The sequence below is a fragment of the Phyllostomus discolor genome, chromosome 3, assembly GCF_004126475.2.
Source record: "Phyllostomus discolor isolate MPI-MPIP mPhyDis1 chromosome 3, mPhyDis1.pri.v3, whole genome shotgun sequence".
NCBI lineage: Eukaryota > Metazoa > Chordata > Mammalia > Chiroptera > Phyllostomidae > Phyllostomus > Phyllostomus discolor.
In genome coordinates, this window is record NC_040905.2 from 167,151,695 (window position 1) to 167,167,841 (window position 16,147).

General features: G+C 43.7%; 1 protein-coding gene across 3 annotated transcripts in view; it reads right to left on the reverse strand.

Annotated features, from left to right (window-relative positions):
* Positions 1-9,519, reverse strand: part of APBA1 (amyloid beta precursor protein binding family A member 1) — a 196,024-nt gene extending 186,505 nt beyond the window's left edge. For 2 of the 3 annotated variants that reach the window (XM_036021735.1, XM_028529944.2), the window contains exon 1: positions 9,289-9,496. The gene's annotated coding sequence lies outside the window, so the exon portion shown is untranslated. Of the gene's footprint in view, positions 1-9,288 lie in introns of all 3 variants that reach the window. The other variant, XM_036021734.1, reaches the window with a different exon arrangement.
* Between the last annotated feature and the right edge of the window lie 6,628 nt (positions 9,520-16,147).

Sequence of the window (16,147 nt, forward strand, 5' to 3'; positions counted from 1 at the left end):
GGAGGATCCTCTGGCTACTTTCCCATGAGACCAGACAGAAGGATGCTGGAAAAAACCTCAAAGCTGGCCTTAGGATCTGAGTAGATGATTCATTACCATTAAGCTACCTCTGACCAATCAGCTCCCAGCACCAGCCCTAACCCTGGACCTATAGTGTCTTGTGATTTTGTTCTATATAATCTGCAACCTACATGTCATTGGGAGTTGGTTGGTCTGGAACACAAGCTCCTAGTCTCTGTACTGGCCAACAAATATTAAACTAATTTTTTTATTTCTATACTACGAACTCTTGCTTGTGCATTTCTTTGGGCCGGTGTGCGCAGGCAGAAGGGCCCAAGGAAAAACATTGGGCTTCAGTTAACAAAACCACTAGATTTAAGAACTGATCCACTCATCTTTCTCTACTTTCCATTTTCCACACTCATGATTTCTTCTTTTGGAAATATAATATTTACTCAAAATAAAGTTTCCCCTTAGGATTATTGTGACATTGTACACCCACACCACCAAATATCCCAATATGCTAACAGTGTGAAACAAGAAGGGAAAACCTTCAGACACGAAACCGTCTACACCACAGGGAAACAAGCACGCTCCGGGTGACTGCAGTGCCACAAAACGGTGTTTTCAGACTGCGTGTCAGGACTCATTCACCGGTGCTGAAATGGGTTTAGTGGATCGGCAGCCATGCAGAATAGAAAATATGAGACTGTATTACATATAACAGAGAACAAGTGTTTTTTAAATTTTTGATTCAGTGGTATGTTGTGTGTGTGTGCATGTGTGTCTGTTTACATACACTTGTCTCTGTTGCTTGGATATGGTGTAAATTGTGTTCTCATTAGGGATCATGAAATTTAAAAGCCTCCAAAGCAGAGAATGATCCAGTTTAGGAATGTTCAGTATAAAAATCCTCCTTCGGTGAACAGCCACATTAAGGGGTAACTATTCCTGTTAAGTGCAATTTCTTTAAATGACAGGCTCTTCCTCTGCATTTGAGATATACTAAATCTTACAGGAAAAAAAGGCTTTATGCATTCCTGTTTAGTATATCACTTCTATAAAATAAGGTGTACCTGTTCATTAATACAGAATTGATCTCAAGTTACAAAATTTATCAAAGTCAGAAACTAAATGATTACAGTATTCAGAATGATGGTTAATCATTTCCTTTATGAAATAAACCATTGCTGTGTTTTTCACACTAATTAATCCACGTGGGGTAGAAGAGGAGGAGGCTGCAGAGGAAATTTAGTGGGCGGGAATGGTTCTTACCACACTTCAACAACCTCCCACGATCAATTTGCATATATAAAAAATGAGAGATTTCTATTTCCCCCCAAATTCTATTTCATAAAAAGAAAGTTGCCTTATATTTCCGAATCCATATAAAGCCTCCCATTTACAAGGCTCTCAATTTCTTTTTTCTAAATGCCAAAACCTATTATCTCCAAGATGACAGGAATTGAAATCAAGCAATTCATTAATGCTGGATGTGATGGCAACTGATTTTAAAGGAAGAAACTATGTCCAAAACACATTACCTTGGGAAACCCAAGATTTCATGAACAGGGGAGGTCTGTTTCCAAGGTTACTTGAGAACTATTTGGAGAAGATAACCTGAAACAACCTCAATCCATCCGAGATAGGGATGCTTATGGAGGTCACATGATTGAAATAGGATAGATGAATGAATGAATAAAGAAGGTCAAAACTTCAACACCAGCTTATGTAAATATTCCTTGCCAACTGTTTGTATTAGATGTCCTTGTACAAGTCACACAGTACTGCTGGGTTGTGCAGATCATGAATATATGCACCTATAGGAAGAAAATAAAAAACTATTATTTTTATGTTATGTGAATGAGCACGCAGTGCTTGGAATAAAGTTTGTGGTGGCAGCATCACACATAAATTCACGAAGAATAGTATTTCAAACGAGTTAGAAATAAATATGCCAAAAATAGCCTAATAATGAAAAAACTCTTAAGTCAAAGAAGTATGTGAAACATTTGAGTAAATGGCTTCATAAAATGTGAAAGTAGAAGGATGTAATATTTCTAAATTAATTTTATATTATGTGATTTTTAATACATGCAAGTAAACTGATAAAGTAAATATAAGTAGACATTTCAGTCTTTATATCCTGAGAATGTATATTTTCTAGTTGATATAAAACCTTTTTTAAACCATCTCATTGGAAATTGGGGACCACTTTATAATTGAGGGTGCCTTATTCATGGGCATAGATGGCAAGCTGCATTCAAGATTACTGAGGATTGTCAACAGTTGGCGCGTGAGTGAACTGAACTGGAGGTAACTGTTGCAATACATTAAAATCCCTAAATTAAAATACCCATAACTACTACCAAGCCAGTTCTCACCTGTTAAGATGTCCTTTCGGATATCTCAGCCATGTGAATCAGAGGCTGCTGGTGTCCTGCCCCGTGTCCCCTCGGCCCACTTCTGAGTTCCCCTATAGTTCTGATGGGGACTGTCCAGTCCCCAACACACTGATAGCTTTCCCAGCCCTAGTCAGTTCCCTCTCTGCCATCTACCCAGGAGCTCTCTCTGATGCCTCTGGAGATTGCTGAGGCTAACGGCAGCCCTAAAGTGCTGGGAATTGTGTGCCCTCAGCATTAAATTGTGCATAAACATCCCAGTTTACCTACTGCTTGGTGGACAGTTGTAAATTCATTCCACATGAGACCAGCGGAACCAATCTTCCATTGCTCACAATGGTAATCTGCTTACTAGCCTTCCTCTTACTGGCTTTCTTTCCTTTTCTGTCTCATTTTTTCTACCCTCTCACTTATGTTTCTTGGAGTTACCTCCCAAATGAAGTACTTGTCTCACGACCTGCATACATAGATTACTTCAGCATCATATGGCAATTTTGTGTGCTCTTTGAAAAACAACTGTCTGCAGAAATCAAGGTAAAATAGCTTTACCCTCATTCTTCACACCTGGATTACTTAGATCTTTAGAAATGTCTCATCCATTCCTTTCAATAAGTGTTTGATGACCCTGTACTGATGCAAAAAGTGTTTCTGTTGCATGGTATACCCAGATGAACAAAACATAGTTCTAGCCTCAAGGACCTTACGCTTGAGAATGGGACACGAAATATGGAGGAAGGAATCTCCTGTAACTGGAGGAGATTCAGACAACAGAAGAGTGATGTTGTGCTTCCGAAAGAGAGCCTATTTCCAGCTGACTGATGTTTCATCACTGCCCAGATGACAGCCACTCTTCCAGTTTTCTAACCTGAACGTTTGACTGAGGATCTAGCATCTTTTCATAAGTTCAGCACTGACACACACAGCACACACAAGTCAGCCCCCAAATGGTATGTGGTGCTAGAGCCCACGAGCCACTGATTCCATCCCGAAAGGCAAAGCATCACATTGCTCCCTCAGTGACCGCTCTCCAACTATCAGGTGCCATAGGACATGGCCAGGTGAAGCAAGGAAACCCATGAGGCTTCTCTGCTGTTCCTGATCATGCCAAGCATGTTTCTACCTCAGGCTTTTTGCCCTTGACATTCTGTCTAGAAGGTCCTTCCCCCAGTTATCTGCCCAGCTCGCTCCTTCGTATCTTCAGGCTCTCTCAGCTCCAGGCCTTCCTTGGCCACCCCGTAGCATCATCTCCTACATTGCCACATTCTGTTGCCTTCTCTGCTTTATTCTTCATAGCACTCACCACCACCTGACATATTATATGTTTGCTTATTTATTTTTAAATCTCTTTCCACTAAAAGGTCAGTGATAGTAGGGATTAACTTCCTCCCGTGCATGCTTCCTGCACCCTGTTGTATCCTCTGTACCTAAAAGAGTGTCGCGCCCAGAGAAGGTGCTCAATGAACATCTGTTGGAAGGATGCATAAATGGTTTCATACTTAGAAACTTAAAATCATCACTCACCACATTTAAACTTCCGTATATTCATCTAGAATCATTACAAAGCCCCTAACTCAAGAGCCTAAGATGTACACAATTATTTTGTGGGAAAAAATTGTTTGGGTAAAGCTACAACCTATGTAGCAGGTGTGAATAAATAAAATCACTTAATTCTATCATAAACTTGAGTGGGCCATGGGATGTAAATTATTCAATGTCCACAATGTAAATAAGAAATCCTGAAATTTTAAACTTAGAAACTATACCTACCTTACTTTAGAAAAACAAATTCACTCTTGTATTCATGTGAAAAATATTTATTGAGTGCTTCTGATGGGTACAGTGTTGGGTGAAGTGCTATATTTAATTTTTCTTTTGAAACATTGACTTTACACTTCACTGTAAAGCCATATCCTGCTGTTACAGACAGGGAAAACATCTTTTTTAAATCACACTTATGCTTCCCCCCCCCATTATTTTACCATAAGCTTTATTCATTTAAGTCAGCAATCCCTAAGAGAGAATGGTCACAGGAAATACTCCACAGGTAGAGTCTTTTACTCAGCTAAGTTTAAAGATAAATATCTCTTTTTTTTCATTGGATTTAAGGGAAGGAGGAACCACAAATAACACTTAGCAACATTTAATGCTCACTATCACAAAAATCATACAAGCAGTTGTCAAACCCTAATTACACAGGGCTAATTGGTTCCAGCGGAAATTCATGTTCTCCAAGTGCAGGAGACCCTCGTAGTTGGGTGATAATCTTTTATTCGCCCTTAATTGATTCACCGCTACATTTCCACAGTACACCTTCCAAGCCTTTGTTATTCTACTCACATGCTCACCTTTCACTTTATACTTAGAACAGCGGTTCCCAGCCTCTGTGGCACCAGGGACCAGTTTCGTGGAAGACAATGTTTCCAGGGACCAGGGTTGAGGGGATAGTTCCCAGATGATTCCAGTGCATTACTTTCAAGCTCACATCCTGCAGTGTGGCCCGGTTCCTAACAGGCCCGGACTGGTACCAGTTCGTGGCCTGGGGGTGGGAGACCCCTGACCTAGAACACTGGGGCCAAATTCCTTTTGTTCTATGTCAGAATTCCTGTGCTTCTGTCTTAAGAGTCTTTCCTTGGCCTTCATCCAGTATGCTGCCATCTTCTCAAAGATGCCATTTCATCAGGTGAGCCTTTCCCTTACATTTTCAATCCCTGCCCCTCAATAGATTTTTCTCCTCTGCTTTAATGTAGGCTCAAGACTTCCTATCCTGAAAACATTACTTTCCCTCTACTAAACCATTGCTTTGACACAGCAACCTCTCTCCTACTTTATCATTTGGCTTATTAACAAAGAAGTCTGCCTTCATTGCTGTCTATGTACATCATTCCCCTCTCTTCAACCCTCGCAGCCTGGCTGCCACTTCCATCTACCACCAAGATGACCAGGGAAAGCCAGGCATCAAGGCCAGAGGTGTTTCCTTCGTTGCACCCCACCCCCACGGGGTGTGCTGTAAGAGCGACAGGTGACTGTAGCTCCCCTCATCTTTCCTAGCTTCCATGACACCATACTGCTGCTACCATTTTCCTCTAGCTGCCCATTTCATATTGTTCTCCTTTCTTTCTCTCTTTCCTTCCAACATACAGACACCCCTCAAGGATCCTATCTTAATCTTTTGCTTCTTCTTGCTTCATTTTCTTTATTGGCCTGTCCTGAGACACAAAAATTGCTCCTAAGTGATGACTTACTAATCTCTCTTTGTAGCTGCACCCTCTCTTCAAAGACTGACACTTGTATTCTAGTCCCTTCATTTGGACAAACCTGTCATGCCCAGACGAAGCTTCTTTTTCCTCCTCTTTCTCATTCTCCTCTGAACCTTCTGCCAATGACCCAATCATGCTCTCAGCTGAGCCTGACAATGACCTTCGACTTCCTTGCTAAGGGTTCAGATTATTCCTGTACCCTGTCTCTTGAGTCTGTCTCTTTCTCTTCACTCCCATTGCCTCATTTCCTCTTACCCCTAATTTGACTATAGTCTATCTGGTCTCGCTACTGCCAGTCTTTTCTCATTTCATTGCATTCAACACAATGCTGTGAGATCATCACTCTAGAGCACAGACCTGATCCTGTCAACACTCCTCCTCAGAAACCTTCCACAGCTCCCTGGTACCTACTGAGTAAAATCCGCATACAAGGTGCTCCAAAACCTTGAAAGAACCTCTCTTACTACCTCTCTCATTACAGCTCGTGGCATTCCCTGTGCTCCAGTCAAAGCATGCCAGTCTTTGTTCTCAGTGCAGGCACACACCTTTCCACCACTAAGTCTTTGCTACACGGTCCTCTCCAAGGAGGGGCCCCTTCTTCCCTGCCAGCCCCAGTGCCACCTGTATAAATCCAGCTCCACTTCTCTTTCATGTAACCTTCCCTAATTCTTCCACTTCAAGTCACCGGTGTATCTGGTGAACTCCCACAGCACTGCAGAAATATGGCTTTCTCAGCATTCAACCATTTTCCACCATTGTTATAGTGAGCTACATACACCATGCTCTGTCTCCCCTTCCAGACCATGAACTTCCTCTGGGCAGGATCTAAGACTCCTCATTCTTCAAATCACCAGCTCTCCCATTATTTCGCAATCCCTATCCAAAGGCATATAGTGCTTGAGATGTGATAAGCAATTAACAAATATTTGTAAGTAAATGATGGTAACTCAAAGGGTTAACTATGGATTTTAGGCTTGAAACTATCTCAGGTTTAGCAATGGTCAATTTTTCCTTATAGAATACAATTCCCATCTCCCTTTTGGCCCCAAAGATCAGTTTTCAGATGTCTTTTATCTCCAAGTCTTCTGCAAAACAACTTTTTTCAGAGATGCAATAATGAAATAGAAAAGCATTAATGCTACTTTAACTGAAGAAAACACATCCATCAAAACAAGTGGCCGATGGCAGGCTCAGGCACACAACTGCACACCAGCGTGAATTACAGGATCCACGCGACCACGAATGACCTCACCAGTCCAATCTTTGGAAAAGCCAGGCACTGCATTTTACAATGATTGCATTTGCGTTAGAAAGGAAATCAGTAATTCCTGAGTCATCAATTGTGCTGTTGTATAATTCTTCTTTTCCTAAACAGTTTATTTACCTCGGTGATTCCTAATATTCTTAAACTTTCTTGTAAGATATTTATATAGGGAATTTACATGCAAATATAAAGACAACTTCTTTACCAAAAGAAAAAACCCTCTTAGAGTGCCTTTTAAATTCCTTAAGTACTTTTCTGAGAAAGAAATTGGCACAGCTAATAAGAGAGTAAAGAACTAAGATTCAAAATTCATGTTTATAAATCCACCCTTAAATCTTGGACAAGCCCCAACAGCCTCACATTAAAATTTTGGAAGGCTTAACCTGAAGGACACAGGGGAGTTTGAAGCCCACAGCTCCGAAAGCATGTACTCTGTACATCTTCATTCATTAACAGAGGATAAATGGGAAGAAAAGAACATACGCGGATAACCCTAGTTTTATTCTTTTCAGCGCAACAATATCGTGCAGCGATTGCTAACCCCAAACAAAATTTTTAAAAAACTCCAAGAAAGAAACCTCTGGTGCCAAGGTGCTATGTGTTTACTTGTGTAGCTGTGACTGCTACAAAGAGGACAGGGGCAGCCAGTTTGGACTGTGACAGCAATGCAGTAGAATTTCAGGTGTTCTAGTTCAAACGTGTTCTAAGCAGGTTAATCTAGTCACACCACATTTTAATAAAGAAGTATCAATATATTGAGTTAAAGGTGCACTCATTTCTACAAATACCACAGGAGAAATACAGGCGCTGGGAAGTCACACTGCAGTAGACATACGTACAAATATGCTATCTCCATTCCTTCCTCCCTACCCAATGCCACCCAAGCCTATCTTTATTACGCAGAGACAATTAAACAGCTACAGACTCTAGATGCAGTTCTCTGTCCTGGTTCCCACTAGGTGACTTATCGACAGCCTGACATTTGCCAAATTCCTCATCAGCAGGCTACACTGGCTGGGAAAGCAGGCTTCACCAACCAGGGACCCCATCACCTTGAGTCTTGGGGGATTTCAGTTTCCCAATGATACATGGTACCACCTAGCCATTGTGGAAGCTGGGAGAGTGGATGTCTCTGGCAACAGAAATAAAGTATCCCTTTTCCTAAGGAAAATGCCCTGCCGATCTGATGATGACCGATGGAGTACCAAATATTTCTTCGTATGATCCCGTTCTTTCTAATTAGCGCCCCCCACCATGGAATCTCTCTCTTCACCTCTCCAGAGTTCATTCTGCAAGGACCAGCACAAAGGCCACCCATTCTTCAGCCATTAGTTTCCCGCGTTTAAATGTGGAATGGGAAGGTGTAGTTGACATTCAAAGTTGTGAGGATTGAGAAAGGAACGTGGCGGTTAAAGACCCTTCTCTTCCAAGTCAGACAAGAGATAAACAATAGAAACTGCAGAGTCAGGGCGGCTAAGACCCTTTCAGAGGAGAGAAGTGTCACAGGATGGAGGCTCCCTTCAAAACCAGGGACGCCAGCAAGCCCAGAAGGGGTAACCGTTCCCCTGTTTCCCTGCCATGTGCCCAAAGCCACATGCACGCTTTCACATCCCCATGTCAAGAGGCCAGAGAAAGGGGAAGTAGTAACCTCTACACCCGGCCATCCACATGCAAGAGCGGAACAGAGACTGTACTCAGACTTTCAGGGGCAAAATTACAGACACTGTCCCACAGCCAGCGGTGACGGCAAGTCGGGGCACCCGCAGATCTCTCGGTTTAGAGCGCAGTTTGGGGAGCGTGCATGCAACCACACGAGTATACACAACCTGACGAGTACACACTCCTACACAGGATTTTACAAATCTGCCCCTACCCCACTGACTCCCTCCACACTCACACACTAAGTGCATCCTGCCCACTTGGCCGTTGCCTTCACCACACTCTCTCTCCCAGAGAGTCTGTGGAGAGATGAGGGATCCTAGCCCGGATTCCTGGAAATGTCATTCCCCAACGCCTTCAGTCCACCACCCCCAATCCCCTTGGCTGTACCTTTTACACACACACACAGTCTGACTACGTCTGTCATCAGGCCTGCCCGCTGCCCCCAAAGCCCCGCATCTCAGCGCACACCGGACACCAGGCGTCCCTACCTTCAACTCCCCCTTCCCCCGCCCCGCTGGCTCGAAGGCTAAAGGAATTGCCCCCTGGATGTCGCCGGCAGTCCTCGCTCATCGGCACTGTTGTTCCATGCAGCCCCTTGCACCCGGGGACACCCTTCGATGAGGATGGCGAGGACCCGAGCTCCGTCAGGGGTAGCATCACCGCCGGGCACCCCCATTCACCCGCCCCTCCCTGGCGGTGGTACCTTGCCTGACAGCTGGGTCTGCGGGTCCCCGGGCCCACGGGAGCAGGCGGCGCTACTGACAGCGCCGGTGCCAAGCCTGGGAATAAAGCTCCGCTCCAGGCGCTCCTACCTCCAGCGCCACCATCTTCTCCCGCCGCCGCCGCAGCTGCCGCCGCCGCCGCCGGGACCGCAGCCGCCCTCGCCCAGCTCCGGCTAGGGCTCCGCAGCCGCCGCTCGGGCCCCTCCTGTCCGCGGCCCCACCCCCTTCTCCCCACCCTCCCGCCCCTCGTGACGCGAGCGGGGGCCGAGCCGCCCGGCCTGCGCGGGAGGGTGCGCGGGGAAGCGCGCGCGCGCGCGCACACGCTGCGTGTGAGTAGCGCCCCTGCCTCCCACGCCCACCCGCGTGCGCGCAGCGCGAGCCCGACGTCGCGGGGCGGTGTCCTGGGTGGAGCGTCGGCTTCATCTGCGGCGCGGGTGGGCGAGAGGGGTCTCGGTACCTCTCGCCGGTCGCACCCGGGCCAGTGCCTGAGCTCCTGGCCCCTGCTGCGGCTCCAGGCGGGGCGCGAGCGGCGGGAAAGGCAGTTGCATCCCGAGGGGCCTGAATGGGACCTCCACCCTTCTGGGCCGAAGCCTAAGGGGGTCCCTGGTTTCTCAATGAGCAGCTGTGGCCAACCTCTGTGCGCAGAAACAGGCCACGCTGAAGGACCACAGAGCCTGGCAGCCTGGCAGCCGCGTCGCCTCCTGCGGAGTGTTCCCTAAGCATATTGACTTGTGAGCTTTCCCGCTTCCCAGTCTCCTTAAATACTGCCTGCACCTCCTAGCCTGGCGGCAATAAGAATACCCTTAGAATTGAGGATCGACTGTGACTCTGGAACGCGCTGCAGTCCTGAGATTTTGCCGCTAGGGGGCAAGCGTCTTGGGTTTGCAGCCTTCGAGGGAAACTGCCCAGTCTTGAGGGTAAAAAGCAGAAAGCCTCTGGATTATGATGCCAGGAAATGATCGACCTGGTTTTTCTGCCCGTTTCTCAGTTCTGGCTAATCAGAACTTAAAGTGTATTTGAGCCTGGCTTAAGGCATCAGCCCTAGACATGCCTGGGCCGGGGGGGGGGGGGCGGGGGGGGGGGAGGAGGTGGGGCGGGGGAACCTTTGCAGCAGGGACCAGGTGGCAGGTGCTGTGCCTTAATGAAAAGCAGTGCGCTGGACAGGCCACGGGAGACCTGTCGCCAGCCTCACCTGTAATTGGTGGTGGAATATGAGCCAAATCATTCCCCCTTGTAGGGACACAGATTTCTCAGTAATAGTAAATTAAATTTACACTTTGCAAAGCCCCCTTCATCTACATATTTTCATTTAGTAAAATGAAGATAATCCTTGGTTATCTAGATCCCTTTAGAAATGGATCTTTTACCAGACCGTGTTTCCATATTATTTTAAGCACAATGGCCACGGAAAAACCTGGGGGCATAGCCTGCAGCATTCTCAAATTCTTGTGTTTTAGCTTTAAAATTCTTGTGAATATTGCATTCTACTTCACAATTTCTTTTGCTTAAATACAGAAAAATAGCTCCTCCTTCTCCCATAGGATCTTTTATTAAAGTTGAACTGTTATATATTAGGAAGATGTGACATTACATATTCATTTTTTTCAATAAATATTTACTCAGCGTGTATTCCAGACACAGTCCTTGTTCTCCCAGAGCCCACAGTACCCTGGAGAAAACAGCTATTAAACAATTAGACTAATAATTAGATGCAGCTACGATAAATTCGCATCTGCGAAGGTGCTATGGGTTCACCGGGAAACCTAATCTAGACTCCAGGATGAGATAAGGCTTTCCAAGGTTCAGGTTGCCCAGGAGAGGCAGCAGAGACGCTTCCAGGTAGGGAGAAGGAAATGCGCAGAAGCCCACCAGGTGGGGCTGAAGTTGGAGGGAGTGTGCAAAGGGCTCAAGAAGTGGGAGGCAGCCACCAGAGCCAGTTTAAATAAGGGATTTTTATTCCGATAAGCCTTGGAAGGTCGTGAAAGGCCCGACGAGTCGGGAGCCGGTGGATATGATCAGATTTCAGTTCCTGAAAGATGGTGAGGTAGCTACGTGAAAAACCCACTCACGAAGGGTAGGGCCCAGACTGGAGAGGCTGAGCGCAGGACACATCCCTGCCTGTGCTACTTGGTGAATGTTCAGGGTTTTCAGTTTCTGCACCAACTGCTGCTCTTTTGCCTTTTTTAAGCTCTTGCTTCTGCTTTGACACATACCAGTCTGGGGAGCTTTCAGAGTGCTTCTCTGTGATAGTCCCTATTCTTTTACTTTTCACCTGCAGTGGCCTTAGGAAATAAATTAATGAACTTTGCTAGAATTTCAAGTTACATAAGGGAATGTAGGTTCTGAGTGAGAGGATCTTTTCCGTGCATGCACTTGGTGTTACTCGATTTTTCTGAGAGTTCTTTCTACTTATTTTCTACATTTGCATTGTTTCCAGTGAGACAACATTCCTTGATGCATGAGTGAAAGATACATTATTGTTTTAATATCGTGCCCTCAAATCTTGCAGCACATGATTGTTGTGCTGATTAAAGTATGTGAAATTATTTTGCAAAGTATTAAATGCCATATAAAGAAAAGTAATAATTATTATAATGGTAGGTTAGAGACCTCTGAAACTAATTAGTTACTAAATATTCATATCTGGAAAACTCCCTCCTTCCCTCACCAGCAGGAACCTCGAAGCCAGATTTGCAGATCATCGTAGGGAATGGGTGGGCCCATATGGCATTCATTTCTATATCTGAGTTCCTCCTTTAGCCTTGTTCTTCTATCTATAATTTTCCTGTGCCTGCTTTATTGGTATTTTTATACTTTACTATAGGTATTCATACAGCTACTTCAAATATTTGTATCTATCTACTTTTAACAAGGGTCAAAAAGGCTTTTCAGTGTTTCAGAAGCAGTCTAGAAAGTACTGGCAACCTTCCAGCCATTGTAGCAGCTAACAATACTATATCGACACTGTGCCAGGTGACTAGGGTTTAACTTAAAGCTATGTCCAGCACTGCGTGTGGAGCAGAAGTGTCTGTGTCTTCCAGTTTAGAGCCCCACATGACGGCAAACTGTTTGTCTTCCATTGGCTTGTGGATCATTTCCTCTGGTGTGATCTCCAAGGCTCCAAATTCCTTCAGCCTGCCCTGTCCCTGCAAGTGTATCTTACTAGTGGTACAAGCACTGCTGGTCACTTGGTAAGATGGCAGGGATCCATGAACTTTTATTCATTTAGGGTTTTTTTTTTGTCAGTAAAGATCAAAGATTCCAGGATCCACTGAATTCATTCAAACTTCACAAGAGTATGACCATGTCTCTCCGCCTTTCATATGACTCTGGGCAACCCAAACTGGACCCTTCTCTTCTGACAGCAGTGGGAACTTTTCCTTGTTTTCGAATTCCTTAGAGATTACCTTTTATTCTCTCTCTCCTAGCCCTTGCATTTAAACTTATGAGCTGAGGTTGTATATAGGCCAAATACTCAGCATCCTTCGAGTAATGAGGTTTTTCTTCAGGACTCGGTTCTGCTAATATTAGGCAATCCAGCAACCATTCTAAGTATAGTATAGACATTTTTGTCACAGGATTTAAAATGTATCAACAGAATAAACAAGTGTGAAATGTATATATCCTAAACTTCAATATATTTGCTTATCTATGCTGATTCTTATTTTACCAGCTTTTATTCTGAACATAAATTCTGTCCTGGCTTCAGACAGATCCCTTCTTCTCCTTTCTATTGCCCAATCAGATCAGGCTCCCTCTCTCTCTTTGGTGAATCGCCTTCCCTGTGCCTTTCATGATCCCAACCAGAATTTTGTGCTGTGGTTATGTTTAGCTGACCCATCGGAAGGCATCCTGGTCCCACATAGTGCCTCTCCCTCTGGAAATAAAGTTTCTGAGTTAGGCGTGTCATGGGAACATACTGTCTTTTTTAAACGGTTGCATGGCCATCCCTGAAGCGCCCTTCATGGCCAGTGGCATGGCTCCCACTCCTGGCACTGGGCCAGGCCTCCCCAGAGTGCATGGCTGATCAAGGCCGGAGCAAGATCTAGGAACCACAAGGAGAGGTTCCACTAGCCTGTTCATCTCAGGCTTACAACAGTGAAAAATGAGAAACTTGTACCTAAATGCACAATAATAAGGAAATTGGTATATAGGTTGATACATCTTTTTAGTGGCATGTTATGCAGTCATTAAAGACACCACATCCACAGATTTTGTTAACATGAAAAAAATTTAAATCCTCATCTTAACTGAAAAAACCTGGGTACAAAATTATGCAGGCAGTTGATCACAACCATTATGACGGGCCCAGAATAAAGGTACATCAAAATGATAGTGCTATTCCACTCAAGTAGAAAGAGGGTTATTTTCCTCTTTCTATGTCTTGATAGCTTATTTATTATTTATTTTTGCAATGTACATATGGCCTTAACAATTTGAAAAAATAAAATTATTTAAAGCATCACTGTAAAATTCACATCACCACCATTGCATTTCCACAGTGCTTTTTCCAGATTTGATTTATCCCTCCAGGCTTATTTCAGATACCATATTCTTCAAGAAAATGTCTTCAGACTGTGTAGTTCTCATTGATATACCTATTGTCTGAGTGCTTGTTTGTAGCAATCGCAGCCTTACAGCCTCTCTGCAGTGCCAGTCTATAAATAGACAAATTGATAAAATTGTTTGCTCACTGGGCTTAACATCTGCTTACATACTTGCTTGTTTCCCAATTTATTTCGGTAGTAAAATAACTAAAAATTATAGCCATCTGGTAGGAACACCATAAATACTGATCTATTTAATTCACCCTAAAAACTGGAAACAATTTTATCAGAAGAAACTATCACTGCTTTATATAAAACAAACATTACAACCAGGAGTATATGTCCTTGAAAATGAGGAACTATGAAGTAAAATGCTCAGCAGCTGCAGAAAATTTCCCCCTCCATATGTATTTGGTATAGATTTAGACGTTTTGCCATCTTAACAGATAAGTGGTAGTAAACACCAATGGTTTAAGGAAGGTGTATAGGGTAAAAATCTAAAACAGAGAACGTTCGAATAACCATTTTTTCTTTATCAATTCATAAACAGGAAATGGGCTGTAGTTACCACTGCAGTCAGGAGACACCTCAGTGCTGTTTCGAGCACAGCACTGACGTGTGGGAGCATGGTACACCCTCACCACTCCACTCCTGCTTTCCGTTAGCTATTTTGTTTCAGGTGTGTTGGTATCAGCTCCCCAACTAGTTAATGAATCCTTTAGTCTTAGTGACCAAATGTTGACTATGTTCCCTCCACTGAACACCTAGCGTGTAGTAGAGGACCTAGGTAGTACTCATTAAATACTTGTTGGCTGGTTGCTACATAGATTAACCTTCCTTGCAGTTATTGCAGTTCAAGAAGATCATCAAAGTGATTTATGTGCCTTTAAAATAATTTTTCCTATGTTACTCTTTTATTAACATTAAATAGCCTTTGAAAAAAGTTATAGATATCTCTATTGACTCAAAAATAAGGAGCCCAGGTAAGGCTCTAATAATAAATAAAATCAGTGGAAACAATTTCATCAGACCTTCATCCCCTCTGCCAGATGAAGGGGTCCCTCCTCTCTCTCTCTCTCTCTCCACCCCCCCACCTCTCTCACATACACACACAGAAGTGAGATCTTGCAAAATTCAATTTGGTGTAAGCATTACCTTTCGGGAGACTTCCCCATATGACTGCCCAGTATCATTATTTAGGATGAGTAATAACTATATAACTAAGTCATGACCATAGTGAGATTTTCTGGTAGGTTATCCTGTCAAAAACTGGCAGGCAGACCTTTAAACAAATATTTTCAGTGAAATGCACTGGCTGTGATAAAAGATGTACAAGTGGTGTTTTCGTTATTATAGTTTGCTTTGCTAAGTACAATGTGTTCAGAGAATTAAATCAATCCTCTACTTTCTAGAAGTCAGATCTATAGTTAAATGACCAAAAACACAGACATTTTCCTTAAGTTTTGTTTCCTAATTGTAAAAAAAAAAGAATTGTAATGACTTAGATTCAATGATATGTGTCTTATTTTAAAGCACTATGGGCGAAGAAATGTGTCTGCTTCCAGAAAAATAACAGAGATCATACCCACAATGGACAAACCTTCTGAGAGCTGAAAAGAAAGGACCCAGGGTCTTTGGCTTTTCCTGTTAAATGAAAAACTGACTTTTAAAAAGGAACATTAGCATCAACTTAAAGGAAAATACTTTCTTTTTTTTTTAATTCCTCAGAGAGATTTAACTTCCTTCAGCTTCTACCTCAAACTCATATCTTTTTTATTACTTTTTATTTTTTATTAAATCTGACCCTGGAGATGCTTCCAAGTTAGGTCAGTTTTGCTGCAGATTGACTTTTGAAAGCACATTTTAATTTCAGCATTCATGCGGCGGAGCACTGCTAAATTGAATAGGCTGTGGTTATGGGAACTGCAGGAACTGAGATGGAACCAAGAAATCTGTTACTAGAGAAACCTTTTGAGAGCTGACAGATTTTAAGTCACTCTCAATAAGGTTGGATAGGCTAAGGAATAGCATGCTCTAGGATTCAGGAAAGCAGCTTCTCACCCTCCCTGCCATTAGGGAATTATTTTCATCCCCACGCTGTTGCAAGCCTATCAAGAAACTGAACTGAAATGGGTCTCTGTGAGTGGTGTAGCGTACATCTGAATCCTGTGCATCAGGAGAATCCTCTCACCAAGTGGACAGGCAGGGCTGTGCTGCCAGCACCAGGGATGTGCTTTAATTTTATGTGCATAGGCTTCTCTATGGTCTGCTAAAAAAAGAGAGAGAGAGGTGG